At 39.1% G+C, this 23,328-nt stretch overlaps 1 long non-coding RNA gene across 4 annotated transcripts in view; it reads left to right on the forward strand.

Annotated features, from left to right (window-relative positions):
* The window catches only part of LOC101692762, a 259,825-nt gene that overhangs the window by 114,598 nt on the left and 121,899 nt on the right, over positions 1 to 23,328 (forward strand). For all 4 annotated transcript variants that reach the window (XR_006606147.1, XR_001178006.2, XR_001178008.2 and 1 more), the window contains one exon: positions 6,682 to 6,755. This is a non-coding gene — a long non-coding RNA (uncharacterized LOC101692762). The remainder of the gene's footprint in view (positions 1 to 6,681; positions 6,756 to 23,328) is intronic.

Consider the following 23,328-nt stretch of genomic DNA (forward strand, 5'->3'; position numbering starts at 1 on the left):
CCTTGCGATTCATATTTCTTTTGTGCTACTTTAATAAGTAAAATGACCAGATTTATTTATTTTTACTATAATGTTCTCTCTGGTTTGTTATCAAGTTTATGCTGGTTGCATAAAATGAATTGGCGTTTGCTTGGTTTTCTGTTTCTTATTAGATTTTTATGTAAGATTGGTCTAATTTCTTGCTTAAATGCTTGGTGTAACTTTTACACCAAACTTTTACAGCTAGATGTGGTCTTTCTGAGTTGGTGTGGAAAGATTTTTAATTATAGTTTCAATTTCTTTAAAGACAAAATTATTCTGTTCTATTTCAGATAAACAATATTTGAAACATACTAAAAAATTATCTGTTGTTTATCTGAAATTCAGATTTAACCACATCCTATATTTTTTGGCAACCCTATAATATCCTCATTATATTTTGAATGTCTGAAAGGGTAATGCTTGTCTCATTTCTGTGAGGAGTTATTTGTGCCTTTTCTTTCTCTTTTTTCCTTGATTAGGTTCACTCGAAGTTTATCAATTTAATTAGTCTTTTCAAAGAACTAACCTTTGGGTTGTTTATTGTCTTGACTGTATGTTTCATTCCCATTAATCTTTACTTTTTTTTTTAACTTTTTTTTTTTGTTTGTTTGCCTTTATTTGTACCTCTAACTTCTTGGGATGGATAATTTGATCTTTGACTTTGAGGGTTTTTTTTTTCCTTTTTTTTTTTTTTGAATATAAATTACCCTCTGTGCATGATATTACCTTGTTCCCAGGGGCTTGGGTTTTAGTTTGTAGATAATCAGGAGCCCATTAGTTCTATGCATAGGAGTGACCACTTTGCGTTTGCTCTTTTGATGCAGGCCATTTGCCATGTTATGAAAGAGGCAGCTTAGAAAAGCAAAATACCAGAAGTGGAAGAGGACAGGGTATTGAAGGGCAGCCTTAAGGAAAGGGGCAGTCAAAAGTTAGTCACCATTATTGGAGAGCAGGGACTGTCAGAGAAGAAAAATCCTCTGGTTCATACTGGATCACAAACTTGATGCCACAGAGACGAGGTGAAAAAAACTTCTTGAAGTTGTATATTTCATAGTTGTGTTTCTGCTGAAGATTATCCAGTAGATTTTTCATATTGGAATATGTAGTATTACCTTAAAATATAGAGAGTGAAAATATACATCGTTAAAAAGTATAGATAGTTCAAAATACATGTAAGTATATATATTGTTAAGAAACAAAATTGAACTGAGTAAATTTGAAGATCTGATTGGCTTTACTACGAAATTCATGAATCAGATGGTATCCCATCTAGCAAGTTGAGGGGGGTTCTGAGGAGTTTCTGTAGCAAGGAGGGTGGGGCAAGAAGTTAGTACCAAAAGAAAAGAAAGGATTGTTCCGGAAAGGCTACTTTCCCTGAGGGAGACGGCAGGAGGTGTTATCATATGGATGATTTCATCTTCCTTTGGAGATACAGAGACTCCCCCCCACCCCACCCCTTCCCCATGACAGAGTACCTTATTTGTGCTAGAAATTTCAAGAGTGATTGTTTTAAAATTCCACTCTTCCAGGGATTAAAATTGCAATTAAGTCTTGGTTTGCTCTCTTGGGGGCAATTGGATCTACCTTGGGCTTGTGGTTTTCTTTTTCACTCTCTTTCTCAGTATATTTAGAGTACATGGCAAAACAAAGAACACATTTAATAACTATTTATACCTGGTTACATAGCACTTTGTTTTCTCACACCTGCAACCTTCAGGCCAAAGATTTTCTTGACCTGGATTCTCCAGGATAGAGCCGCAGGCATTGGCCATTCTGAAGTCTTCCTGGGTTGAGCCATGCCAGAAGTCTTAGGACTTGAAGACACTTCACTCCCTAGCCTATCACTTTGTCTTTTTTATTCATCTGTTTTAGTGAGGTAGATGCTATCTAAAATGTTCTTAGCAATTCTGTGAAAGATAGCTTATAAGGTAAAGTTTTCATTTTAGTTATAGATAATAAAGGACAAACGGTCTCATTTATTTTAAGAAAGAATAGTTGACTTGAATTCAGAGCAAGTCAGATTCTGTATTTTTTTTTTTTTTCTCATTGAAAGAGAAAAAAATGAGCCAGGAATAAAACTTTAGTGGTTTGTTCATAGATAAGGCATTCTGCCCTTATTTGAGATAGACCCCCCCCCCAAATTTTTTTTCTCACAAAGTGAATATGACTAAATGTATCTTTTTTGAATGGCCATCTTTAGAAACCAGCAAAGCTGGAGATGATGGGGCAGGATTTCTTCTCCTTTAGTGCCTGTGGTTCTTGGTCAGGCCACTTCTAAGAATGAAGGGGTAGACGAGACCAGGCAGCAAAGCAAAGTTTACCGAGCGAGAATCCTAAGCTCCTAACGAGGGAGGGGACCCAAGAGGGTTACCACTGGCATTTCTAAGTCTAGAGGTTTTTGTGGGCTTGTTGGTGGGCTGATTTAATCTGATTAACCCTCCATGCATTTTTCTATCATGTGGGAAAGGGTAGAGGCCCCTTGTAAAATCCTTTTAGGGGCTGATTCTTCTTAGGCCAGGGGGCAGGTGTGGAGGGAGGACTCAGGGCTCCTTGTCCCTGCTGCCTTTCTTCCAGCCACCCTTCATCAATATCAGGAGGAGTAGAACCTAGTCATTCTCCCAAGAATGAACTGAGATTTATAAATGGGCCGTTGTTTTATCAGATTCCAATGTTCTAAAAGTTTTGCTCCTGTCTCTTCCCTGGCATGTTGGGAAGAAGCCCAACGTATTTCCTTTTTTCCACTGGTTCTCTAGACTCATCATGTGCAGAGCTGCTCAGCTGACATGTCTATGGGAAGAGGTAAAAAAAAATGTCCTCTTCAAAGGAAACAATTTTTGTGGTTACACATCTGGATGTTTGGGTACACATTGACCAATTCCTTCTGAAACGTGAAAACTTATTTAAGTTCCTACCATGATGTTAATTCATAGGAAGTTGACATCTTTAAAAAGCTATGGGGGGAGAAACTGCTTATAAAACCACATAATACTATCCTATGGGAACACACTATATAACATCGTGGTTTAAGTGCTAATGACAGGGAATAAATCGTTTAGATTTAATGCTAAGGTGTGGGTTTGGGTGTGATTATTGGATAAAGAAATACATACTTTCCTCGTCCATAATTAGTTACAATTCCTTAAATTATTTAAAATCAAATTGTTTAAAATTGGTTAAAATCAACACAAACAAACCAACTGATGCTCCATTCGACTACCCTTTTGTGTTAATTGTAAAATTTCTAGCTGAAGACTTGTAGAGGAAACCAAACGAGGAATGGTAGAATTACTGAGCTGCCTATGATGGTTTCACTATATATATTTGATTTTTCATTTTTCACTGATCCATCTCTCTGTCCATGGTGGCTGGGATGAAACCTTAAAGATTTGTTCATGAATAAGCCATCCTGGTGATGGGGAAGGATATGCAACCATCTGTCCATTCATCTAAAATGTATTGATGTTCAGATGGAGATAGAGATGAAGAAGATGAGCTCTCTGCCTTTACAAAGCCCCTGACAAGTAACAGTCAGGAAATGATGTGCTCTGTGCTAATAATAGAACCATGTGTGGAATGTAGTGGGCTCAAGGGAATAGAAGGGGAAGCGATATATAGCTAAGGATGAAATAAAGAGGGCCTGGGTCAGGGGAGTAGCAGTGATCGAGAGGAAAATCACAGAAGTTAAGTGTTGGTTTTGAGTCCTGGTATCCTGGCAGCACTTCTTTGTAGCATACCAGTTGGGCCAAATCTTGGTTTCTCTATTGGTAAAATGGGATAAATTGTTGTTATGTGGATTAAGTGAGATAATTTCTGAAAAGTTCTTAGTATCCAATGCTTCAAATGCAGGAATTCTCTCTATATATTGGCTGTAGTACTAGTAGGAGTTCTCCAGACAAGCAGAACCAGTGGCACATAGCTATGTATTGTCTTATTTAATATAAGGTATTGGCTCACTCCTTTATGGAGGCTGAGAAGTCCCATGGTCTAATGTCTATAAGCTGGAGACCCAGGAGAGCTGGTGGTATCATTCCAGTCTGGATCTGGAGGCCTGAGAACCAGGAGAACCCATTGTGTAAATTCTGATTTGAGTACAGGAGAAGACCTATGTCCTAGTCAGAGAGAGCACATTCTCTCTTACCCCATCTTTTGTTCTGTTCGGGTCTCCAATAGATTGGAGGTGCTCCATCCACATTGGGGAGAATAGTTTGCTTTGCTCAGCCTACATATTCAGATGTCAATCTGATCCAGAAACACCTCTACAGACAAATCTAGCCTAATGTTAAACCAAATATCTGGGCTTCCTATGGCCAAGTCCAGTTGGTATATAAAATTAACCATCATAGCTTTATATTTATAATCAGGGCTGGAACTTGGGTGAGAAGTCACATAATGTAGTTGAACTTTTAAAAATTCTTTTATTTAAATTCCATCACTGCCTTGTACTGCCTGCAAGATATTGGTCAAGCGGCTTCATATCTCTGAGCCTCAGTTCCATTCTCTGTGGAGTTGGGATTTTAGTAGCGATTGCATGGGGTTCTTCTCAATAAAATGGATCAAAGCATGAGAAGAACATGGCCACGCATTAAAACTCAATAAATGTTTGCTACCATTCTTGGGGGGCTTAGAGAGAAGGAGATGTTAGTAGGACATCCTTAAATTTTAAAGTGAGTACTAATTGGATAGTCATGATATGCAGAGAATATGGAGGAAGAACAGGCTTGTTTAAAGAAAGAGAAGTGAGTTTTATTTTAATCATTGATGAGTATATCTACTGTCTCTGTTAGGTCGTTGGATATAAGGATCTGGTTCTCAGAAGCCATTCAGGTCCAGGCATTTAGCTTTGTGTATTGGCAGCAAATAAATTGTATCTGATTCCATGGTTATGGATTGGGTTTTCCAGGGAGGGGGGAAAAGATGCGAGTTTACGACCCTTGAGGGGAACGATGGAGAAAAAGAAGGCCATGATTGAAACCGGGCTGAAACAATGGTGTTAGGAGGAAGCCAGGGAAGAGGGTTATGCATGAGCATAGCAAGAGGTAAGACCTGGTTTCACAAAGGCATACAGAAACCACATGTCACAAAGTAGAAAAAGAAAATGGTGCTTCCTGGATTTGGCCACATGGAAGGCACCCAGTAATTGTCACCTTAGCAATTTCTGTGGAGCAGTGTGGACAGGAGGCAGAGTGCACGGGACTGAGATGAGAATGTGGCAAGGGAAGTCAGGATGTAGGCAGTATGGGTCAGGCTCAAACATGACACCCAACAGTCCATACCATTGAGGCATTTAGGTGGCTTGGATGGATTGGACATTCAAGGAGGTGTGTGAGGATTTGTGGTGCAGGGGGCAGTGATATCAAGGGAATTGAACTTAGCATTTACAAGAGCATCTGGCGTATTGCAAGCACTGGGTAGGTGTTAGCTGCTTTTAGCTGCCAGTGTGCACTTAGACACACGCACTCTGCTGCCTCCTAGGTCCACTCTGAGCCACTCCAGGAAACGGCTGGCTGCACAGCTTGACAACGAATGGGCAAAACGAGGAACTGGCCAAGTGATTCATCTACATACATCAAATCAGAGCAATGTGCTTGAGGGTTGACTGGCAATAACACCACCCTCCCTCTCTCCACCTCCTCCTGAAAGTTACATTCGTCCTTTCTTTAAAGTAGCCGCCTCTACCATTACACTCCTAAAAGAACTGTTGGTGCTATTTTTTTTTTTTTAAAGTAGACTCCACAAGTAGGCTTGACCTGAGGGCCCTGAAATGAAGAGTCTCACGTTCTACCTGCTGAGCAGGCCAGGTGCTCCTGCTGTTATTTTTAAATAAGCGTTAACCTGTGTAAAATGTTAGGATACATCTTGAAAGACGGCCCTTTTCCTTCTGTCTCAGTCCTCTCATTTTAGAGATCTCGCTATTTTATCTATTTTTAATTTAATTTTACTTATCTATTTGAGAGAGAGACAAAGAGCATGAGCTGGGGGAGTGGCAGAGGGAGAGAGACAAGCAGACTCCCTGCTGAGTGAGGAGCCCGATATGGGGCTCCATCCCAGGACCCTGAGCTCATGGCCTGAGCTGAAGTCAGACGCTTAACTGACTAAGCCACCAGGCACTGCACATCTTACTATCTTAGACAAGCGCACATAGACCTATTGTTTGCTTGTAACTCATATAGTATTTATCATATATATATTATTTATCATACATCATTGAACATGATCATATTATAAATCTGCTAAGGAACAGATAGTCTCAGACATAGTTCATGCAAGCATGAATTGCTCTAACCAGTCCTTTCCAGAAAAATAATGGGTGTATTCTTTGACCTAGGCAATCCCATTTTGGGAAATATATCCTACAGATAAAAATAGCCACTAAAATGCAAAACTGTAGTCAGTGATATTTCCTGTATTATTACTTGTAGCGGCAATAGGACTGGAAACAGCCTGAATATTTTATCAATAGGGAGAAAGTTGACTAATTTATAGTACTCCATAATATAAAGACATAAGCGATGTTCATGATATCTTATTAAGAATAAAAGCAAGTAGGGAATCCATATGCATGAGATGATCCCATATTGGAAACATAAATCAAACATTTTATTTATATGTGTTTATATCTTTGTGCGAACATATGAATTTATTTTGAATATGATTTTTCAGATCATGGAGAAAAGGACGGAAGAATTCACACCAGACTCTTAACATCGGTTATTTCACTCTGGAGTAGAAACAAGGTAGAGTGAGTTTGTTAATGGTTTCCTTCTATCCCTCCATATATTTGGACTTGATTATCAGAACAAGCTTGCATTACTTTTTCAATTAAAAAATAAACCCTGTAAATGAAAGGAAGAATAAAGCTTTTACTACTGTCTCATGAAATTATAAACCATCTATTTGGGAACAAGCATCATAGACACAAGGAGGGATGAAATGGAAATTAGCAAGGCTTGGATGAATAATCTTAAACTTGGAGTTAAAGAATCCTGGCCATGATTTGTCTTTACAATGTGATTTGAGAAAGTACAGGAATGCCTGGCTGGCTGAGTTGATCATGGGACTCTTGATCTTGGGGTTGTGAGTTTAAGCCCCGCATTGGGTAATAGAGCTTGCTTAAAAGTAAAAGAAAATAAATAAAAATGGCACCTGGCTGGCTTGGTCAGAAGAGGATGAGGCTCTTAATGTAAGGGTCATGGGTTTGAGGGCCACTTGAGGGTGAAGCCTACTAAAAAGAAAAAGAAAAAATAATTGAAAGAAAAGAAATCAGTATTGCTACCTGTCTTTATATGTAGTTACTCCTAGAAGGTCTTCTGGATTCTCATCTATGCTTTTGAATTGATTACTATGTGAGGTAACGTATTGGGATGTTCACACATTCGCAGAGATTGGTTTATTGACTTTATTTAACCAACATTTATTTAGTGAAATGATAACAAATATTAATATTAACAAGAGAATTTCTATTAATAAATTATTAATGTGAATTATTAATTAATATTAATAGTGACATTAAGAGTTAATTTCATTAACCATCTGAAAGAGCAGAATATGAAGGAGTGGTATTCAACTTAGTGTTGATCAAGTAGTAGTCATGGAAAAGAGGTCTTAGAAAGATTCCAGGACTATGGAGGGCCTGGGTGGCTCAGTGGGTTAAGCCTCTGCCTTTGGCTCAGATCATGATCTCAGGGTCCTGGGATCCAGCCCCGCATCAGGCCCTGTACTCAGTGGGGAGCCTGCTTCCCCCTCCCTATCTGCCTGCCTCTCTGCTTACTTGTGATCTCTCTCTCTCTCTCTCTGTGTGTGTGTCCAATAAATAAATAAATAAATTCTTAAAAATAAAAAAGATCCCAGGACTATGGCAATGCCCCATTCTGGTGGAATTCTTTTGTAGGGAGTGAGTTGAAGGATGTATTGGAAGGGGAAAGTACTCTCGGAATGAAGGAAAAAGGACAGAAGAAAGCATAGGAATAAAAGATCGAGTTCCTCAAAACCTTGAGAGAAATCATCTAGCTTAAGGGAGGAGAGCTGCTGGAGAGAGGAGGAGAGAGGGCAGTGGAGGTGAGAAAGAAAGACGTTGGCACAGGGTGTGCTTAGGCAACCAACGGGTGGGTGATGGGTGATCAGGGGAGAAGACGAAAGCTAGGAGGTGAGGGAAAGGTAGCAGGGACATGGGAAGTCATCCAAAACAAATATGCCTAATTTGAAGTTGGCCTAGCATTTGGCCTGGCTTGTATTTAGTCTCATCCACCAGCCAAGTGAATTCCTACGGGTAATTTATAAAGTGAGAAAGTGTGAATTAACATATTCATTAACATAATCATCTTTCATAACCAAGATGTCTTAAGCATCCAAAAGGTTTAATGTATCCAGTCTGTGCATAATAGCTTCAAATGATATATTTGGACAGAGCCCTCTGAGATGTTTCATTCTCCTTTGCCAAAAGCAAAGTTTCTGAAGTGAGGGAAAAGAAATCCTGATCAACAGAAAAATCATGGTAAAGATATAAAGGGCACAAGAAGTTGGTGTTGTCACAAGAATAGACCAACAGGAAGACAAGAAAACCCAATTTGGATATGAGATGGCGTGAAGTATCTTTGATATCTTACATGAGTCATTTAAATTCTTTAGGTCTTTGTTATATCAATAAGATGAGGGAATCTATGATTTCTCTGGTCTTGCATGATACCCAGTTCTCTTTGGCAAGGGGTGTTTTTGAAACTGATGAACATGGTCAGAATTGGAGGGAGTTACCTGTAATGAAGACACACTTTAAGATCATAGAAGATCAGTAGTGTGAGTTAGTTTGGAGTCTCACTGACTTGGGTTCAAATTCCATCTTTACATATATTAGCAGATGATGTTGAGAACGTTTCTTTTTTCTTTTTTTTTTTTTTTAAAGATTTTATTTATTCATTTGACAGACAGAGATCACAAGTAGGCAGAGAAGCAGGCAGAGAGAGAGAGAAGGAAGCAAGCTCGCCGCTAAGCAGAGAGCCCTATACGGGGCTCCATCCCAGGACCCTAGGATCATGACCTGAGCTGAAGGCAGAGGCTTTAACCCAGGTGCCCCGAGCCACCCAGGTGCCCCGAGAATGTTTCTTTATGCTTATTTTCCCATAAATAAAACTGAGAAGAGTAACAAGTATCTAGCTATTGGTGTGGTGAATGTAAACAAATAGTATGTGTTAAATGCTTAATGATACCCGACACCATGAAAGTGCTCGGAATGTGGTAGAAAATAAAATGAAACATTTCTGCTAATGTAAAAGCCAGATTTCTTTTTCTTTTTCCTGCCCTGCCCTTCCCTTCTCTTCCTCACCCTCCCCTCTCTCTTTCTTTCTCTCTTTTTCTTTTTAAGTTATGGCTTTTCCTTCCAGATTGGGGGAACAAGGATTGTGAATGTCTTGGCAATAAAACACAAATAAAGATGGTAGTGATTTAGCCATACACAGTAAACATACCATTTCACAGCAGGAAGGAAGGAAGGATCAAGAGTTGAGTAAACAAAGGAGGAATATTATTCAGACAAGGAACTAACCAGTTCAATGGCTAAAAATACTTTGGGATTGTCAAAGAAATTGAGTTGTTCCTTGGGTCAGGAACCCTGTGATTTATGAAATATAGCACATTTCTCTTCATGACCATTCTGCTGTGACCTCATGGTTCCTCTACTTCCAGGACTACCCGGCTTTTCTAGCCTCATAGGGGCAATGACTGAGCCCTGTGGCTATATTTCTATGAGTATCTTGAGTGAGAAATAACCTAGATCATCATCACCATCACCACCACCTCAAGTTCAAAATCTGGTTGAGTGCTAACACCTGCACCTTCATAGCCCTCTGAAGGGTGATCATGGGCTGATACCAAGAGATAGTTCAATCCCTCTATCTGCAGTATTTACCTTAATTGGGGAAAAAGGTTTTGGAAAAGAGCAACAGTGTTTTTGCATACAAACTTTGGACATGGCAGTATGTGATCGACCAGTGTTTTGGCCAAATTAGACAAGCAACCAATACTTACACGTTCATTGACTTCTGTGTGTTGAAATAAGCCATGATCCCTGCCCATGATGAGCTTATAGTCCTACAGTGACACACTGGAAGAGTTGTTTAGAAGGAGTGACCGAATGATGATAGGTTAAGATAACCGGTTAACAGGTTAAGATTCATCTAGAAGTTCACCACCTAACAAGAGGGATAGAAGTGGAAGGGGAATGATTCTATGGTGGGAGAGTTAAAAGTATTGGGCAGAATGGAGGAAGGAGATATATAGAAGAAACCTACTAGGTTTGCTGTATGTCCATGGGAAACAGGAAGAAAATGCCTGGGAAAGTTTGCAGATTTGATTGGAACATGGGGAGAAAATATTGGATATCAAGACAGAATCATTTTTTTTCTCCTAGTCAACCAACCGATTTTTATTTTAATTAGTAGATAGGCCATGCTTTTTTTTTTTTTTTTAAATACCTAATTCTCCTGTTAGCATTTTTGGTTAAAATTAGTGAACAGGAGTGAAACTATGAAGGCATGGAACAAAAGTATCCAAAAGTTGTCTGGACTTAAAATGTATCTCAGAATAATTCTATTCAAAGTGGTTTTCATTGTCACATTCGTCTCTTATCATTAACTGTCTTAGACCAGCAGGTCTGGACTTTCACCTTGACCTTGTGTCCTCTCATAAGGATACATGCAGGATCCTAGACACAGAATGGAGGTGGCTCCATGTCAGATCCCCAGGCATGCCCCTCTGTGAGCATGTGGGTTCACATGAAGGAGCAGGGAGGAGAGGAAAGCCCTGCCTTTCGGTAAAAGGCATATTTGATCTTTCCCGACCGCAGCAGAGGACAAGGCAGGTTTCCTGGAAGAAGCTCAGGGGAGGGAAAAGGAAAATTAGAAGGCTTCATCTGAAAAGTTGGGGCTAAGCTTGAATTCCTAATTGCCACAGGTCTTTTCCAAGAAGCATGCCCATCTGTGGTGTACCAGCCGTCAGCTGGGTGGCTCCCGGATCGTGTCTCCTTAGACAACTCAGCTGACGACACCACCACCATCAGCTCCTTCCAGGAATGCTGTGCCCATCCTCTATGGTTTTCTGTTGAGTTGGTCTGGCCCTACTTAAGAGGAAAATAATTGGTATTCTTTACGCTTGTGTTGGGCAGTAATTTCCTTTTGAGCCACCCTTCACATCAGGACCAGCCCTCTGCAAAATTATGCAGTAGACAGTTTGTTTTGATGCATTTTTCCCCCTCTGGTACCTATCAGTCACCCTGTCCTACTCTCCTTGGCCCAAATTTTCAGGACTCTTGCATTTTCTTATGACTGTCAGAAATAACTACATCCTCATCCCTGTGATATCCGCACTCACCCAGCAAACCCTCCTTCCTTTTGGAATTGTCAATTCAATTTGAAAGTGACCAGTCTTTTGTCTCATTCTACCATGTGCCAGACATGATGTCAAATGTCATGGTTGTCACAGTGAAGTGGACATGGTCCCTCTGCTTACGGAGGACACAGTTTCATGAGACATATAGGAAAAAATATCCAGCATTACAACAAAGATGTAAGGGCACGAGACAGCATAAAACATTGGAAGAAATTTCACAGTGGTGGAGCATGTCACTAAAGCCGTGCTGAGGTTTGTTGTGCAAGGGCCACAAAGCAAGTGTTCTGTAAAGATGGAATTGAGAGCTAGCTTGATCCTGCAGGTGGTGGGAGACTCACAGGCTAGTTATGCAAGAAGGTGACAAGATCTACAGATTAGAAATGTCTCTAAAGAGGGTCAGTGAATAGGATCCTATCTTAGAGCAGAAATCCCGATGAGATGGGGTGACCTTGATTGAGATAGAAGCAATGTAGATACAAAGGAAGGGGGCAGATTTGAGAGATATGTAGGAAGTAAAAATTACACAGTTGGTGACCACTTATGCCATTGTTTGGGGGAGATAAAGAATTTTTTAGGATTCTGATCAAGGCTAGAGCATGATGGTATCTTCCCAGAGGTGTGGGATACACAAAGTGGAATTGTTTGAAGACTCTTGTTTTGATGGTGGTGGGTGTAAGTGAGGCGTACCCCAACCTCAGCAATCTATTAATCAGTTTGTTACTTTCTTACCAAAATGGCATCAGATTGGTTTCATTAAGTTAAAATACATATCTCTTTTGTTACGCCCTTAAAAAATTATGATAATGCTGGCAGTTTCAGAGACCATAATAAATCAACTGAAGGAATGTCTTTCTTTTGTTTGGATGATGGGGTGGTACAGGTTATGGGGCTGCTTAGAATCACTTTGTGTGATCTGGACCATGGGTCATTATATTTACATGTGTGCCTGCCCTCGCTGCACACTTAATTTTTTTCTGACTTTTAAATAAGTTCTTGATTTCTGTCCGTGTTAGCTTTTAGTTCATTCTTTTGTCGTTCTCCATTCCCCCATTGCCCAAACCCTCTCTCTTTGTACAAATTGCGCTGGTGTCAACACAGAGACCTCCCAGTTCTTTTCTTTGTAATCTAAGAGGGACGGAATGGAGGCTTCTTTCCCATGGACTTAGAATTCAGAGAATCTCTATTGCTATCACAGAAGACATTGGGAGAGATGTGCTTACTGAACCAAGTAAGCATTCTCAAATCCTTGCTATTTCCCAGACACATAAGCTCAAGAGTATTGATAGAGCTTGGGGAAGCCAGATACTTGGGACATGAGAAAAATATTTTGATGTTGGAAAGCTCCATGTCCCTGGTTCCTTTGTTTCTATCAGTGCAGCTCCTAGAGATTCATTCTCTTTTTCCTGTGTTTCTTGATCTATGGGTATTAAGTGAAAGCCTTAGATTTCCCACTCCCCCCATCCCACAGAGTTTTGTTCGGATGTGAAGGAAGAGAGAGAGAGAGCAACAGACTCTTTTCAGGAGTCGAAGAAAGAGTAGCAATAATGTAAATAGAAAAAGTGTTTAATAAATAGCCTGGAAACAGAAATCTTACAGTTTTTGTAGGCTAAACCCAATAGACAAATACTTTCACCATTCACATGATTAGGCATCTAGCTACCTAGTGCCCTTCATCATGTGGTGGGAAAGAACAGATCCACTTGTTATGCAATGTGGACCTAGGAAGTGGTTTTAGATTGGTTTTGGCTTCTTTGAGATGGTTTTGGACAAGATTTTGTTATGAAAGCTAAGCACAAGTTATGATTGCATGCTACAAGAATGCCCCATATTCATTGGTAGTTCAGTCTCTTAAACCCACATTGAAATCCTGTAGGGCTATTGATGTCAGAGGCAATTTAGGAAGAAAAGCATAAGCGTTAGCTACTGAAAAATATGGAAAATGGCTTTGGGTCTTGATTCTGTATATGAGCAGTGCAATTGCAATGATCATGGACGAGGCTCAGGTTCACTAGGCAGAGACACAGATCTTGGATGACTTTATTCAGGTGGTATGCTAGGACCCTGGCAAATTAAATGGCATAATAGGGATTAAGCAAAGGAGAGAGAGGTCAGGTTGCAAGACACTCCAGTGGAGTTACAGGTACAAAAGAGAGGTCACATTTGTTAGCTCCCATTTTCTATCCTATATTGAAAAACAGTAAGTCACTTAACGGCTATATAGAAATATAAAATTCAGTACCCAATAAAAGCTGGAAATTGAGTGGGAGAAAGAGGAGGACATATTCATTTGAAGGAGAATTTTATAGAAATCCTCTGTTCTTCTTAAATTCTACCAGAATTACCACAGCAATAAAATAATAAGACTGTGATTTTCTTGAGAGCAAAGACCATATATTTTCAACTTTATATCCTCAGCAACCCAAATAGTTGCTGGTGCTCAATAAATGTGTGTTTGCTGAAGGAATATGTAATCAAATGGTTCCATTGATATACAGAGTCCATATATCACATTATAATATTTACATTATGATGTTAACTTTGTTTACCTCTTATCTATTACCAGAAGTTAACAAAGTTTTCCTATAACAAAACATATAAACTTCTTAGGCTAAAAGATAAAATTGAGACTATTATGTAGGTGCTTATGTAACATGAGGGAAAACAAATGTCCACTGTATTTCACTGATGAAATTAAAAAATATAGTGATCATTGAGTATATTTTTTTGTAGTAGAATGAGAAAAATGGAATTCTTTAGGAGGAGATAATGTTTCATTTAATTGGGTTTGATGTCCCCATCATCAAAATATTTTGCAAATGTTCATCTATTAATAATAGTATGCAATGAGATTTTAATTATTTCATTTAGAGTTTGAGTTTTGTATTATTTTTGCATATTACTAAATAAAAGTTTTCTTTTGATTTTTTTTTCCTACCATTTACATATATAATAGGTGTTCTTAGTTCTCAGACCATACAAAACACAGGTGGTGGACTGGATTTGGCCCATGAGCTGTGCTTTGCTGACTCCTGATCTATACTGACTGGTTTTGAAAAGTGTTTAGTTTATTTATTTATCCCCTGTCATGGAAAATTGAATTTGAAAATGTGTCTCTAATTACATTATTTGCAATATCTCACAAACCAAAAAGTCTCTAAATTTGAGAGTTTTCCTCTATTTTTTAAAAACTACTGTCACATGGGTATTGGTCTAAGAGCCACCCCACTCCCTCTGCTCACACACACCCCACAATAAAATTTACTTCAGTATCCCCTTATCAGGTTAAGATAAACTTACTCTTAAACTGAGTATGATTCTTAGCAAGGCACAAATAGAGGACAAGGACTTCAAAAGAACTTCCTCTCCCTGCGATAAAAATACAATGACAAGGACAGAACCCTAAGGAACTGCCAAGCCCACTGGATGCCCAAATTTGAAGTTGTTTTTTCATGTTGTACTTTTGGTCGGAAATGCTTGACATGCTTCTGTGTCTCCTAAGCCTTGCTCCCCCCTGTCACTTCTAGCCTGTCTCTCCTCTTTTCCTCTTTCAAAACCCCAGATTTTTTCAGTGCATGTCATTGACTTCATTATCCATGACCCTTCCTTGTGGCTGTCATAGCCACCACCAGATTGTGTCCTCACTTCCTGGCCTTATCTATTCCTCTGTAAATCACCACATAGAACAGGGTAAAGGGCAGAGAATCGGGAATCAGACTGGCTTGGTTCAAACCCTGGCTCTCTCACTTACTCGCTGTTCTCTGTCTCTTAAACTATGAAATGGGTATAAAAATAGTACCACCCTTTTAGGGCATTGTGAGGATTCAATGTTTTTTTTTTTTTTTTAAGAGGTTCTTAGAATAGTGCCTGTCATATAGTAACACTTAATATCTTCAGAGCCTTCACTCTCTTTGAAAAATAAAGTGATAAATATGTAAGACAAATACAGGTAGTACTAACTGCAAATACCTACTGGATGCTTACTAGGTGCTAGGAACCATGGAAAGTACTTTGTATATGCGAACTCACTTAGGGTTCACAATAGCTCTGTGAAGTGGTATATACTCTTGTCCTCTATTTTAAAATGAAGAAACAGGCATATGAATGTAAGGTAGCCTGCCCAAGGTCACCTGCCAATAATTGCAGGAGCCAAGATGAGGGTGGTCCTTTCTATTTCCTCGTCTCCCAACTCCTTGAACTCTTCAGCTCCAGCTGTCTTGTTTTCCATTGCACCTGAGCCATCTTGTCATCGCTGATAATAATACCACTCCCCAGACTTCAGTTCCAAATGTCCCCTTTTCTGACCATCTTCTGCTCACCTCCTACATTTTTACATTACTTCCTGTTATAGTCTCACAGCAGACATTCTCTGACCTCATTCAAACTTTGTACACATTCACCCTACTTCTTTCTCAGCCTAAAAAATTCAAGATGGAGTCCTGGGACACTCCCTCAAAAATACTCTTGACCACTTTGCTCCATTCTCCTCCTCCGCTATCCTACTTATCTGGCAACCCCAGCCAGACCAAATTATCCACTAACTCTACGCCAACACTGTAACAGTAAAACAGTGTTAACAATCTGAACTCTGCTACCTGCTCTATAATACACTTCCTCACTCTCAGAGACCCTTAATTCTTATCTTCTCTCCCCATATTTCAAATATTCCTTCTGCATCTGCCTACTGTCTTGATACCAGTGACACTTCCTCTATCAAAAAACTAGATACCCCTGGTTGTGAACTGCTTTATCTTTTAACAGTTCAATCATCCTTTCAGCAATTGTACTCAACGACTGAGTTACCCATCCTCTTCAAAGGTTGGGCTTATTTTTGTTGCTAAGACCAAACCTTCTGTTAATGTCTTAGATGCCTTTCCATTTCATTTTCTCAAGGAGTTGACCCCTGCACATTTCCTACGTCAACATTTTTCCCATTTTAGGATCATGCATACTGACATACAAAATGCACGAAGTCATCCATCCTAAAATAAATCTGCAACCGACCCCAAACCCCTATGATCCTCTGTCCTTCTTTGGAAACTATCATGTTTGTCTTCTCTACTGTGTATAAAAACCTTTTTAAAATACAGTATGTGTTGACTGTTTTGACTTCTTCACCCCCCCTTTCTCTCTGCGATTGCTTATTTATTTATTTGTTTGTTTAGTTTATAGACAGAGAGAAAGAGCACGACAGAGAGTGCACAAGTCAAGGAGAGGCAGAGGAAGAGACAGAATCTTAAGCAGGCTCCACAAATGTGGGGCTTGATCTCATAACTCTGAGGTCATGCCCTGAGCTGAAATCAAGAGTCAAACACTTAACCGACTGAGCCACCCAGGCTCCTCTGCATTTGCTTTAATGGACCCCCTCCACTGAAATTGTCTTTATAAAACTGTAGTACTGGAGACTGTTGATTAGATTTCCATCCCCCTTTTTTCTTGTACTCCACTTCCTCCCCTTCCTTTTTCCCCTTCTTTTTCTTCTTCTTAACTTCTTCTCTTTTCTTTTTCTTTTTTTTTTTTTTTCCATCTTCTTCTTTGAGTTAAGTCTTTTATTACATTGGGGATTTTCCACATGTGATCAAGAAAGATAACCAGACCCCTTCCCAGTGCTTGGGATCAGAATTATAATTGATCTAAGTAAAAAATAATAAGTAATTCTATTTTTCTAGCCAATGACTGGTATCAACTTGGAATTAAGACTAATATAGGCCAGTAGATTTTGAGGAAAAGACTGGTGGGGGCATATCTGGGCAGTTCTGACTAAAAAGAAAAGGATAGAAGAGAAACCTCCTTTCTTGGATATGGTTATGTCTGTAACGTTTTGAAGATGTACAATCATCTTCTACCACATAGGAAGACATTGTCCATAATCTGAGCATGGCCAAAAAACAAGATAGAGAATATGTGGTTCTTGGTGGTGGTGTTGATCCTTTGAATTAAGGAACCCTAGAATAGCCCAAGGTCTAGGCATATTGATATGTGAAATAACTAGCCCCATATTATTTAAGATAATCTCAGTTGGGGCTCTGTAGTTTTCAGCAGAAATAATTCTGATCCAGATTTCCCTACCCTCATTTACTTGCATTTGGTAACATTTGTCATTGTTGACCTCTCCATCCTTCCTGAAATATATGCTTCTTTAAGCTTCTGTGACTCACAGTCCCTTTCTTTTTCTTCCACCTGACACACTATGCCATGAGTAACTTGCTGTCCACAATTCCACTGGGACTCTAAATTTTGATATGACACAGGGCACATCCTTATCTCTCATGGTCTTTTCAACTATAGTGTCTCCTTAGGGAACTCACCCATTCCAGAACAATCTATAAGCTAAGGACTCTCACTTTTAAATCTACAGCCCCAGTCTTCTTTCTGTTTGGCAGACTCATGTATGTCACTACCGACATGACATCTCCACTTGCATGTCTACTGGCCATACTATTTATAACATGGCCAAAACGGAAGAGTCCTTCACTCCACCCACTATTACTTCAACTCTCCTATAAGGTTTTGCTCTCTCAGTAAATGTTCTTACCACATAACCTACTGTACGGGTAAAAAATTCTAGGATTTAGGGATTTTTATTAATTTATTTTCTTTATCCTCTGCACACAGCCATGCAGGTGTTTCTCCAGGGTGTGTCCTGAGTCCAACTACTACTCACCAATCTTACTGCTAAAACTTGAGCTCAAGCCTTAGCTTGTTGTTGGCTCTACAGTGGCCTCCAGTCTCTCTGATCTCTTGCCTTCACACAGTGATGTGCCCTTCTCTCAAACAGTTCCATCTACAGAGTCATCATCTAAAACACAAGGTAGATTAAGTCACTTCTCTCTGGAAACCATCCAGTGACTTCCCATTAAAAATGTCAAGCTCCTGGCTTTGGCGTAGGAAGCCCTACAGGATCTGGGTCTTCCTCACCTCTCCTTTTTTATTTTCCTTTCTTCTCTATGAGCAAGTTAAGCTTGTTCCCTTCTCAGGATCTTTGCATGATTTTCCTTTTCTTTGGAACAATCTTACCCATGTCTTTTTCCCACCCCTAACCTCCCACTCCACCCAGATTTCTTCACATCTGCCTTTGTCTTATAGTGCAGTACTAAATACACACATCTTCTAATAGAAATTTTCTCTGACAACACTAAATAGCCCAGCATCCACATTTACTCACTGTCACCTCCCTATTTTGAATTCTTCATACTGAATATTAATAAGTTTTCTGTTTGTTTTATATAAAATTGTGGTCTACTTTCCCGATGATAATGTAAGCTCTTCAGGTGGAGGACCCTGTCTTATTTAACTGTATCTCTGGTGTCACTTTATATCTGGAGTCTCTATATCAGATTAAAGACCTCACACTCAGCTGCCAGGGGTCTAGCTCTGCCGAGACCATAAGTGTCCATTGCCTCCAGGGATCACTCATCTAGTTGAGATCATAGCAAATACAGGTATTAATGTACTTTACCATTTTTATTTGGGAGAATCTTTATACATCCTCTTCTACCTTTGTCTCTTTGGAAGTAGATGTTCAGAAAAGCACAAAACTTTGAAGCTCTTTGGATATAGACTTAGATATCAACCCTGGTGTTATGTAAAATCTCCACTCCTCTTAGTCTCAATTTCCTTTATGTAAAATGGTGGTAGTTTTACTTACTTTTTAGAGTTTTATTTGCTATGATAAAGCAGCAGATTTCATTGCATGAAGATAGTGGTCAAGCAAAATCATTGCTATTATTCTTTATGGAATTTGTTGTATCTCTGATTTTCTTAAGAAGGTAGATGCCAGAGGAATTGGACTTTGATCCAATCTGTGGACTTCAAGGTCCAGTGGCATTAGCTAGACCTGTGAGATGCTGTGTTTGACCCTTTTAGCAACACCTTTCTCTGAGCCACTTTTTCTTCTTAGGTTTGGAAGCAGATTTAGTGAATTTAAAGAGTGAATTTAGAGATGGCTGAGTATAGTCCCATTAATGTGTTTATTGGGCCGCATTGGGCAAGACAGTTAAATTTTAATTTATTCTCATCACTCAGCTTTTATTTTCCTCAACTGCACAGTGGGAATAATACTTGTGGGCCCTGTATCATGGGTTTTTTTTTTTTGTTTTTTTTTTAACATCTCTGAGTTTGTCTTTTGAGAGTCACCACCAGTTCTCCTGGATCTTCCAATTCTGCCCCCATTTCTTGTCATCCATATGGTGTCTTCAGGAATAGAGTTCATTTGCCCAGCCGGGGAGGCAGGACCAACAGAACATTTTTTTGCCAGGAGTTTTCGAATTGATAAGTGCAAAGAGAGTTAGTAGCTCTGCAGGGCCAGACATTTTAAGATATAAATCTTTGGAGCTGTTGGTAGCACAGTTTCCTGCCAAAGGGAGAAAAATTGTCCGCAGTGAGAGGAAATCAAAGGCATGTGCAGCGAAGGCCGGGGAGAAGGGATACCAAAAGAAAAAGATTCAGTAGGCTTGGAGTTGCTGGTTCTAAATGTTCCCAAAGCCTTGCTACATCTATGACCTCATTCAGTCCACTTGTTTGGGGATTTTTTTTTAGTCATATTTTATCCTTTTTTGCCTAAGTGAGTTAAAATCCTGTTTCTGACACTTGCAAACAGGGGATCCAGAAACCAGTCCAGCCTTGTGGCCTTTTGTAAGTTGTGAACCCTCCTTCTCTGACTCTTACTTTTCTTCACTAAAAGGACACAATGCTTAATGTTTACACACCTATATGGTGTCTGATACATGCTTGGTGATTCCTAGTAAGTAGCTATTCTTATCATTAAGAATGTAGTCCTATAAATGATAGACTCTCTTTGGCCCATTCACCCTCTGTCCCATTGTGACTTGCGAACAGACCTTCTGAGGAAAAACAGACTGAATGGTGTGCAGAAGTGGAATAAAGCAGGAAGTATTTCTGACAGAGACTTCTGGAAAGCTCTCATCATAGTGAGAGACTAAGGGATTAATGAAATTTGGAACTGATGTGTAATGAGAAGAGAGATTAGCAAGGCTGACATGATCAGAAAGAATCTCTTTAGGAGTTCTAACTAGTCAGTCTCCAGGGAACCAATTTAAATAATCTTGGTCACATTTCAAATAAAACTTTTGATTGCTACCTCCTTTTTCCTTACTTAGCATATGCTATTAGCAGAAGTGGTAGGAGATAGAACTGGAGGGAAATGATAGAAAATAGAGTAAGAGTCATAAAGCAGGCGTTCTAGAGGTGAAGAATATAAACATAGAGCCATTCCTTTTCCCCCTTAAGTAAAAGAGGAAGAAAGCAAGCTAAGGTCAAAGATTAGTTTCAATGTAATATAGATAATCAATTTATGATTTTTAAAATTAATACACTTTATTTTTTTACAGTGGTTTTACGTCCACAGCAAAATTGAGCAGAAAGTACAGAGTTGCCATAACTCTCCCCATTATTAACATCCAGAGTGGTATATTTGTTAGTGTTTTCCTTCACTTAATATTATGCATTTCAGTTTTCTCAGTTTCTTTGCTTGGCTTGGTAGATCATTCGTTTTAGCAGTAAATCATATTCCACTGTCTGAATATACCACAGTTTATCTCCTATTAAATGAAATCTTGTGTTCAACATTTCCCACATTTTAGCAATTATGAATAAAACTACTGTAATCATCTATGTGTAGGTTTGTGCAGACATACATTTTTGATTCACTTGGGTAAATACCAAGAAGCATGATTATTGGATCATATGGTAAGAGGATGTTTAGTTGTTGTTTGAGTAGAGAAAGAAAGCAGAGGGAGAATGAGATAAGCAGATGCCCTACGGGGTTGAGAGCCTGATGCAGGGCTCGATCCCAGGATCCTGAGATCATGACCCAAGCTGAAATCAAGAGTTGGACTTTCAACTGACTGAGCCACCCAGACCTCTGGGGATGTTTAGTTTTGTAAGAAATTGGCCAAGTATCCCCCAAGGTGATTGTACCACTTTCTGCTCCTACCAGCAATGAATGAGAGTTCCTGTTGCTCCTCAGCTCTACCAGCATTTGGTGTTTTTAGTGATTTTGGCCATTCTAATAAGGATTTAGCAGTATCTCATCATAGTTGTTTTTTTAAAAGATTTTATTTATTTATTTGTCAGAGAGAGAGAAAGTACAAGCACAAGCCGGGGGAGTGGCAGGCAGAGGGAGAAGTAGGCTCGCCGCCAAGCAGGGAGCCTGATGCAGGACTCAATCCCAGGACTCTGGGATCATGACCTTGAGCCACAGGCAGTCGCTTAGCAGACTGATTCACTTAAATTAAAACTATGTTGAGGGACACCTAGTGTCCCTCAACATAGTTTTAATTTGCCCCTCTCTGATGACATATAATGTGGAACATCTTTTCATATGCCTATTTGTCATCTTCTTTGGTTAGGTGTCTGTTCAGATCTTTGGCCCATTAAAAACAAATCTCTGAGTTATTAGTTTCTGAAGTAGAATGTAGTGATTCATCAGTTGCATAGAACACCCAGTGCTCATTACATCACGTGCCCTCCTTCATGCCCATCCCCCACTTGCCCCATCCCCCCACACACCTCCCCTTTGGCAACCTTTAGTTTGTTTTGAGAATTCAGTGTCTCTTATGATTTGCCTCCTTCTATATTTTCATCTTATTTTATTTTTCCTTTCCTTTCTCTATGTTCATCTGTTTTGTTTCTTAAATTCCACATGAGTGAAATCATACTGTATTTGACTGACTTATTTCACTTAGCATACTACCCTCTAGTTCCACCTACTTCATTACAAATGGCAAGATTTCATTCTTTTGATGGCCAAGTAATATTCCACTATATATCTCCTATTCCACTATATATATATATATATATATATATATATATATATATATATATTCCACTATATATATAGTGGAATGTGTATATATATACACACACACACACATACATATATATATCACATCACATCTTCTTTATCCATTCACCTGTTGTTGGACATCTTGGCTCTTTCCATATTTTGGCTATTGCAGGTATTGCTGCTATATACATTGGGGTGTTTCTTTGAATCACTATGTTTGTACCCTTTAAATAAATACCTAGTAGTGCAATTCATGGGTCATATGGTAGCTCTATTTTTGATTTTTTGAGAAACCTCCATACTGTTTTCCAGAGTTAGCCCATTTTTTAATCAGTGTTTGTTTTCTTATTGTTGGGTTTTCAGAGTTCTTTGTATATTTTGGGTAACAGTCCTTTATCAGATATATCCTATACAATATTTTCTTCTAGTCTGTGGCTTGTCTTCCCATTTTCTTGAGATTGTCTTTATAATCTGCTTTTGAAATTGAAAATAGAACTCTTTCTTTTGATGGGCTTGCACTGATATGCCTCACGTTTAAGAACATCACAAGGCCACATATAAACTTCATCACTTGTCCATCATACACCTCTGATTCTACGGACAGTAGTTGTCTATGGGCCAACTCATGCCTTCCAGACAGTCACCTCAACTATTACTGCCTCTTTCATTCAATATATTTGCCACAATTAGCGTAAGCAGAGGTAGATGAAATGCAATACAGCCTTAAGTGATGTCAAACAGGAATAAGTTAAGTACTTATTTTTTAAATCTTTATCAACATAGCACAAGTATGAAATGAATTGACTCTATCTCCTCTTGCTTCAACAAAGAGAAATGTAGTGTCCTTCTTTAAGCTGATAACCTTGTTGTATTCTTTAAGAGTGAATTTAAGAAGCAGTGTGAGTCCATTGTCATCTGACTTCCTAGGAAACAACTCAGCATAAAATTCTGCAAAACCACAAAAAAATCATTGTATTTGGTAGGTATTCAATTTTAAATGCCCTTAGGCAACAAGTCGATTTATTATGTCTTCTGTAGGGATTCAGTCACTCTGGGCCCACAAATGGCTCCGTTCTCTTATTCAGGCATGTATTTTGCTCCTAATTCATTCTGATGGCTCCTGAGGA

The sequence above is a fragment of the Mustela putorius genome, unplaced genomic scaffold (genome assembly GCF_011764305.1).
Source record: "Mustela putorius furo isolate JIRA1106 unplaced genomic scaffold, ASM1176430v1.1 tig00000228_pilon_pilon_pilon, whole genome shotgun sequence".
Lineage (NCBI taxonomy): Eukaryota > Metazoa > Chordata > Mammalia > Carnivora > Mustelidae > Mustela > Mustela putorius.